At 37.2% G+C, this 8640-nt stretch overlaps 1 non-coding gene across 1 annotated transcript; it reads right to left on the reverse strand.

Moving 5' to 3' along the window:
• Window positions 1-5620: 5620 nt before the first annotated feature.
• TRNAV-CAC (transfer RNA valine (anticodon CAC)) lies at window positions 5621-5694 on the reverse strand. Its single transcript has one exon. It is a non-coding gene; the product is annotated as a tRNA-Val (tRNA).
• Between the last annotated feature and the right edge of the window lie 2946 nt (window positions 5695-8640).

An 8640-nucleotide genomic window follows, 5' to 3' on the forward strand; every position in this document is an offset into this window, starting at 1 on the left:
TTCCTTCCTTTTGTATTAGATTGTCTGGGGAAAGATTGGTGAATTGACAATGTAGCTTGGGTTGGTCGCAACTTCTTTTTTATGGTGCATTGAAATGTAATCCGGGGGAGGTAGGAGCAGGAGGGGTGATATACAACCGCGATGGAATAATTGAAACAATGTATGCATGGGGCTTGGGGAATGCAACAAATAATCATGTTGAAGTCTTATCACTCTAGCAAGGTCTCAAGATAACTCTATCCAAAGGTATACATCAACTAAGTATTGTTGGAGATTCAATGATCACCATTCACAGATGCTCCAAGATTAGGTCGCAAGTAGACTCAGATCTATCCCCTATGTTCCTCCAAATAGGGATTATTCTAAGTCAACTTGGTGATTATAGTATTTTCCATGTGAAAAGAGCAATTAACGGGGAGGCATATTCTTATGCCAATAGAGGCATGTTTTTAGAACATGGGGTCTTGTCCTTAGATCAAATGAACACCCAAATATGTCATATTCTGTGAACGTCCATATACAAGATATGACAAAAGGAACAAACAAGAATAAATGGCACACCAAAGGAGGCCAAACACGCGAATTGAAGTATCGTTTTGAGATGTGGCAGGAGCCTCTCAAGAGTCAAAATAGGCAGCAGGGATGCATCGATAATAGATGGATTAACAAGGTATTAAAGGCCATGACGATGACCAAGTGGAAGACATCAAGATTAGTATTAAATGCCAAGACCAAGGAATGCAAGATTGGTACTTCAAGCCAGTTGCGAAGAGTGGTAGTAGTTCAATCGATTAGCAATTTAATGGTGGTATATATTGTGGTTTGTGCCGAGTCTAACTAGAAGCTAGGGAAGATCATTCAATGTGAAAAGATGGGTGCTCCTTTCGACAAGGATGGGAAGATATCACTAAAAATGACATCTTCCAGCTTCAATGGCAGTGGAGATAATGTGGAGGAACAATGAAACCAGGCCACAGGAGAGATTGCAGCCATGGTTGAACAGTTGGGGAAACAGGTAGTGTAGGAGGTAGCAGTAGTGATGAATCACCTTTCAAGCATTGAGAAAGCCCTGGAGTTGTTGCATAAGACAATGCAGCTCTTGAATACCAAGTTGATAAACTTACACTTCAAGTTCGACAACATAGAGGTCAAGGTGGAATCTGTGACAATAGGCGTGCTTAAGGAAGTTTTTGGGATCAGAGAAATGTCACCTCCCAGAATTAAAGCAGATGGGGAGGAAGGACAATCGCATATCGAGCTAGAAAGGATCATGGATACAGGTTTCCTTGAAGATTCAATCCAGGAGGACCACCCTCTGGAAAAAATGGAAGGCACCAAATAGATAGATCTGTCTTTTATATATAATGATATGATATGTCGTTTTGTAAAACTCTATAGGATTTTTTTGCGAAATTATAGTTTAAATGTTGTATGCAGAATAATAGAAAATAAATTAGGGAGGAATAGGCTCTTTTCTGAAATGACTCTAAAAATCTTTGGAAGAAAGTAAACTTTGAATGTAAACTTGTTTCCAATTTTAAAATATAAAAACAAACAATTTTTTTTAAATAAAAAAAAAGTATATATATATATATATATATATATATATATATATATATATATATATATATATATATATATATATATATATATTTATTTATTTATTTATTTATTTATATAAATTACATCACACAATGTTTCTATATAATATTCATCGTGCTCCATCACTCTCTTTTTTTCCAGAAGAAAAAGCGATATAGATTATATTAAGTCAATATAAAGAACTACAATTGAAAACATATGAGAAGGACTTGAGTGGATATCAAGTCAGATAGAGCTGGATCATGATGATATGATGACATATAGCAAAACTCTGAGAATGTTGGATACATACAAAAGTTGCACATGTTGCTAGATGGCTGGAGATGAACATACTTTGGCAGTAAGTCAAATAACATGATGAGACAAAATGTATTATGCCTGTAAACCTGTGATAGCATCAAAGCTAGAGCATATACTATGCAGGATGGCAGAGAAAGGGGTCTTGGAATCTCTAAATATTTTATGATTCTGCCATTTCCAGGCATACCATAACGTGATAACAAGAAGGGGACGCCTTGCCTCGCATTGTGAGCACCACCATTGGAAAGCTGCATGAACAGAGTCAAAAACATGGTGAGGGAAATCAAAAAAAATGGTGAGTTCATACCAGATTTTCTGAGAAGTATTGCACTGAAAGAACATATGTAAGTTTGTCTCTTCTTCAGACTCGCACATCGAGCATCTGCTGGGGCCATGCCAGCTCCGCTTCCTAAGATTGTCCCAAGAGAGATTACAGTTGTTAAAAACTAGCCAGGCAAAGAGAATCATTCTAGGAGGGCAGCCAGTTTTCCATAGAACGACCGGGAAGATAGGTGGAGAAATTGAAGTCTTTGAGCATATGAAGGCAGAGTAAATGTCTTTTACTCTTGGAACCGCCGAGCTGTTTGAGGAGAACCAGGATAGATGGTCAAGAGTGCCTCCACGAATAATCCCACTGTCCTGTAATGCGGCTGAGAACAGATTCCATGAAGGGTGGAGATCAATCGGCAGACCGATGACATTTGCATCCTTCCACGTGGGGGAGAGGCCATTCCAGTCTGAGATGAGTCTATCCCACGTGAAGATACCCATTCTGTGCAAGGCGGATAAAAGAACATCCGGGAAGGAAAGATCGCGACTACAAGCAATGGGATCGAGGCCAATAAAGATCCTGTTACCGGAATAAATCCTCCATCTTAATCTTGACAGGAAGAACTTTTCAACTTTCCTGAAACTTAACCAAATAGCCGATCCAGTTTTAATGCCAATAGCTTCGTTCCTAAACCAGAATTCAAGGCATTTGCCCTTCATGTATTTTTGTCTGATCGTCTCGCACCATGGACCATCCCCGAAGATCCCGCGCCAGAGTGATTTGCAAAGGAGAGCGTTGCCGAAATCCCTTAAATTCTTTAAGCCCCATCCGCCCATGATTTTTGGCAAAGAGATTCTATCCATTCTGGAAAGATGAAACTTCTTCTGTTCCGAAGAACCGCCCCAAATGAAGTTTGCTGAGATCGAGGTCATCTTGTTGATAATACTTACAGGAATAAAGAAAAGGTGCGCCCAATAAACTGCCAGCTGCATTAAGACGGTTTGAGTGAGGGTGACCCTGCCCGCCATGGAGAGACTTCTGAATTGCCATGATGAAATTTTCTTGAAAAATCTGTCTGTCAGCCACAGCCAGTCATGTTTGGTATAGCCTTTTGCTTTTAGGCGGTAGCCTAGATACTTCAGGCCGTGCTTGAGCGGAGAGTGTTCTATACCAAATAGCTGGGAAATCCATTTGACAGTCTCCAAATCAACATCGTTATGATATAGCACAGACTTTTCTTTGTTAATAGCGAGGCCAGTAGCACATTGAAATCTGTCCAAAATGACTTTTAAACAGCTCCATGATGATCGATAAAGCATTGCGAATAAAAGGACATCGTCCACGAACAGGTTGTGGGATGTGAAGATGTGCCTGCAGATTTTAATGGGCTTACAATTGCCTTCATCCACCGCTTTGTTAATATGGATACTTAACGAATTCATAGCCAGAATGAACATTAGGGGCGAGAGAGGGCAGCCCTGACGCAGACCCCTTTCGGCTTGGAAGAAGTGAGAGGGAAACCCATTTACAATAACCGCATAATTAACATTCTCGATACATGCCATCACCCATCGAATGTTTTTTGTATTGAGGCCGATCTTTGCAAGGAGGCACTCCATAAATCCCCAGTCTAAACAATCGAAGGCTTTCCTCAAGTCAATCTTCATGATAGCCGCCGGTAAGTTTTGAGCATACATGGAGGAGAGGCATTCCTGAGTGTTGGCAACAGCATCTATATATTTATTGTTGGCTTTGTGAAACAGGCTTCTAAAGATTTTTATTTATTTTGTGAAACCTATTCTTGGATTGAATGTGTTTCAATGCTCGAGCAAACACTCATTATGCTCCATTATTTTCATTTTTGTGAAAACATGAGTTGTTAGCGTTTCCCCCGCTTTCTTGTGGGAAGCTTGTAATTTGTTATGATGAACATTGACCTCCTTTGAAAACAATACTCTAAGAGACTTCGTGTTTAATTTTGATGGGTTTTGCTTTGAATTGCACCAGGGATAAATTGATTTTTGAGAAAGTCGAAGTTGATTTTTACTTTCCACAATATACATATCTAGATTTCAATTGTGTTCTAAATCAACTAGTCATACATAATTCTTCAATGTGGTTTTGTTCTCTAAAACAAGCACTATCACCCTGCAATCAACAACTTTAATTGGTTTCTTATTATTACTTTTGGAAACATAATTTATTATAATATTTTTATTTCTTTTGTGTAAATTTATGTGTATAAGCAATTTTGTGGATGAAAATCATCAACAACTTTAATTGGTTTCTTATTATTACTTTTGGAAACATAATTTATTATAATATTTTTATTTCTTTTGTGTAAATTTATGTGTATAAGCAAGCAATTTTGTGGATGAAAATCATTATAAATTTTCCTTGAAGATAATGTATGAGAACCTTAATGAAAAAAAATAGTATGGGCACATACATAAACACTCTCGAATATTTCGCTAGATTTTACGTGTTTGCAATCCTCTATTACACCAGGATTAAATACACATCCAACAACAACATAAATTTTTTAATTTGATTGCAGAGTACACAATGTGGAAGAAGATGGAAACAAAACCGTAATATGGTTCAACATTTTATCTCGAGAGTAATGGACATATAGAGATTCTTGGTAGAATGTTTGGAAATATATGGAGATGTTTAAGCTATATTCAAGCCAAAACTATGGAAAAATGTTTGACCCTATTAATCTTATCTCTAAATTAGTTGATCATGAAATTCTCAACCTCATTTGAATGTGTCTTTCTTCTATTTTCTTTTCATATAAAAGGACTTACATGAGGAAATTGAAAGTAAGCCATAGGATCCTCTTTATTTTCCGTGGTCTAATATTTTATGAAATGCTTTGTAGCTCTAGCATTAAACTCCTAGCATCTTACACCAAAATGTTGGTAGCATTTCATAGATGATAGTTTCTCATGTGATCTTATGGTCCATCCTCCCTTATTTCCTTTTTTAACCATTTGAACAATATTTCCCTCCAGATTCAATTTATTATTAAAGTGGAAAAAAATAAAACTCTTCCCTTTTTAGATGTTTTCATCTCTCATCTTCTAGGTGACTCCCTCACCCACCAAGTTTATATATGTTTTCATCTCTCATCTTCTAGGTGACTCCCTCACCCACCAAGTTTATATAAAAAAGGCTCCCAACGACAAATATCTGCATGCCCAATCTCATCATTACCCAGCCCAAAAGTATGACCAATGGTTAACTTATCTCCCAAATTATCAAAGCGTTTGATTCAAAATTTGCACCCTAAAACCTACTGTCTGAGCCGAGGTTCGAACTGCGGACCAAACGGTTTGGAAAATAACCTAAAATTGTCTGCAAATGATTCAACTGGCTGAGTCCAGGTTCGAACTGGGGAAACGATTTGGAAAATAACCTAAAATCGACTGCTAATGAATAAATTGTCTGAGCCCAGGTTCGAACTGGGGACCTTTAGTGTGTGAGACTAACGTGATAACCAACTACACCACCCAGACAACTGCTACTTTTGTGCTTAAAATTCTATTAATCTAATGTTTTCTGTTGTCCTGTTCATTTGAAATCCTATCAATTTCATTTGCTCTGTGGTTTGGTTCGTTTATTGCCCACAATAAGTAGAGATTTTGATTGAAATAAATCTGACCACATTCGCCTGAGAGTTACTTCACGTTCATTTCGCTTGTTTGTTGAGAGTTAGTTCAAACGACCAAGGAATTTTTTTTGCCTTTGTGTGAAGGGCAATAGCATTAAATTTTATGTTGTCAGTTAAGAAGGGTAAGAGAAATTTGACATCAAATCTAGTGAATACTATAAAAAGGTTTTTTTTTTCATGTGAAGAAATCACATTAAGAATAGATTTCATGGGAATTTATCAGGCTACAGTTTTGGTGAAATGGGAATTTGGTAAGAAAAATTTCAAGAAATATAATTGTGTGTAAGTGTTTGAATCGTTTTTTATTGTAGATATAGATTCAGTGTCATTAAAAATCTTTTGGTCATTTAAAATTTTTACGGACGAAATCGTGTCTCCTTAGACAATGACCACTTGTGAACCCTCCACAATCCGAATACCCAGTGGTTTTTTCAGGGGCAGAATCCATATATGTAGTGAAAAACAACAAAGATCAAGATTTGAACAAAAAAATTCACAAGATTCTACAATAATTCTAAAATGTATAATGATTAGACAATTTTTTATTTTTTTAATATGATTATTACTGTAATGTGTTTTAATAATTTTTGGTAACTTTAATAAAGTCAGCTTAGATCCATCTTAACTCTTAATCTACCAAGGGATCAAATTTTTATGCAAAACTCTTTTAATTAATTACAATTATTAATTTATTTTGTTTTTACATCTCTACCATAATCGCATAAAATGTTTACATAGGAGTTAAGTTTATTTATGCACCTCAAATATAAATAATTTTTTAATAAAAAGTGAATCTTGGTTGGGGAAAATCTTGGATAAAATATAATATCACAATATTATGTTACCCAATATTTATTACCACCCCCACCCAATAAAAAGTGGTCAAATGTAGGGGAAATAATAAATAAAATGTAATAATTGCAGTATTATATTTTCACCAATATACCCTAGTAAAAAGTGGATGGGCACTTCTTGTCAATGAAATCAAGACTCCCGCCTCTGCCTTTAGACGACCTTTGTAAGCATTGTGAATTTTCCATTGGGAAAACGCCCACCACCATCACTGCATATCCCTACAGCAGGAAGAAGGACTGTTCATTTCACGATTACATTGCACTAGTACATGAGCGAACTCTTCCTTACCTAAAGACTATGCGGCCTTCGCATCAAGCATGACGATTTCGTTGCAAGAATGGCGCCAGAAGCCTTTCTCCGATACAAGAATTTCAGAGGGACTCGGATATTCTTTAGTGAAGCATGTCCTTCCGAAAGTCTGAGCTAGCAGATCATCAAAATCTGAATTGGGAAAACCATCAGCTGCGACGTACTTCGAAGAAGTCTCAGCAGCATTAAGCTTTCCACCCGAAGCTTTTGTGCTAGGGGTCTTCATTTCATCGCTGCTCAGTTGATACGTTGTGGCCTCCCTTGGAGATTGTATTGGAGGCAGTGGCACCGGGTCCCAACATGACTTAATACCAACCTGTGTGGCCATTAAGCCATTCAATTGATACGTTGTTTCAATTGATACGTTGCTCCAATGCTATTGTTGTCCAGAGCCTATGGGTGAGAGCCTCCTCTCCTGCACAAATGGTATGATTATTTTTAGTGACTGTGAGTTGTTGCATTGTATATGTGTATGGCATTGAATATTAGAGTCGGTGAATGGTGAATGCTATTACACTGAATGATATTGTGGTGTATGGTATTACAATTTTGTACAGTGATACCTCTGTCTCCATATATCAGAATCAATTTTTTTTAGGAGTAAAATTTTGCAGCAGAAGTATTTTTTTCCCACAATACACAGATTTTACAATGCATTCAATCATATCTATTGTGGGAGTAGTTCTCACTGGCAAGGAGAACTATCCTGAGTGGTCCCGGAAGATAAAACACACCCTCATTTTCAATGAGTTGTGGAAAGGAGTGTGTGTTGGAGATGGAGACAAAGAGCCAGAACAGCCTACCTCAGACAAGGAGTTCACCATTTGGGAAAATAAGAACAACAAAGCCTATGCATTAATTGCAACATCTGTAAGTGAAGAGGTGAGTCAACATATTTCGCCATTTTCAAAGCCTTACAAAAGCTGAAAGAACTCTATGACTCACACTATGCACTTGAAGTTGTTCAACTCATTATTAAACTCTTCACTCTTGAATTACAAAATAATGATCCTCTTGCTATTGCATGCGAAGTAAAATCTATAATGCATAATATCAAAGCCACTAAGTTTGAATTGGATATTCCTCTTATCGCTTTTCTCAACGCACTTTATCCTACTTACTCCAATTATCTTGAGTCATTGCAAGCAAATGGAAATCTCAAATATATTACCTTTGACTCTCTTGTGAAAAAATTTGCTGAAAGAGAAAAAGCTTTTGGAAAGAAGACAACCCCTGAATCTTTTGAAGAGGTTGTGTGCCTTGCTCATAAAGAAAAGAACCTTGCCCAAGATTCTTCCAGAGGAAGAGATGGTCGAAGAGGAAGAGAAAGATATTTCAGAGGCAGGGGGGGCATACACTCTCAAGGAGAAAGGTCGGATTTGCACTGCATACGCTACGAAAGAAATGGATCACATGATGCCTCCACATGCAAGTTACCTTGGGACAAAATTGAGCAGCAAAGAAACCAACCCAAAGGTAAAACTAATGACACAGACAAAGGTAAAGCACCTGAATCCGCTCATCATGTTGTGGCACAATGTAATATTGGAGTAAATGAAGACTTATTTAATACTTCACTTGCTTCTTGGAAAAATGATTGGTTGCTTGATTCAGGAGAAACTTGCCA

The sequence above is a fragment of the Pinus tabuliformis genome, chromosome 3_2 (assembly GCF_031772625.1).
Source record: "Pinus tabuliformis cultivar Carrire ecotype Pingquan chromosome 3_2, CPIR1, whole genome shotgun sequence".
Classification (NCBI taxonomy): domain Eukaryota; kingdom Viridiplantae; phylum Streptophyta; class Pinopsida; order Pinales; family Pinaceae; genus Pinus; species Pinus tabuliformis.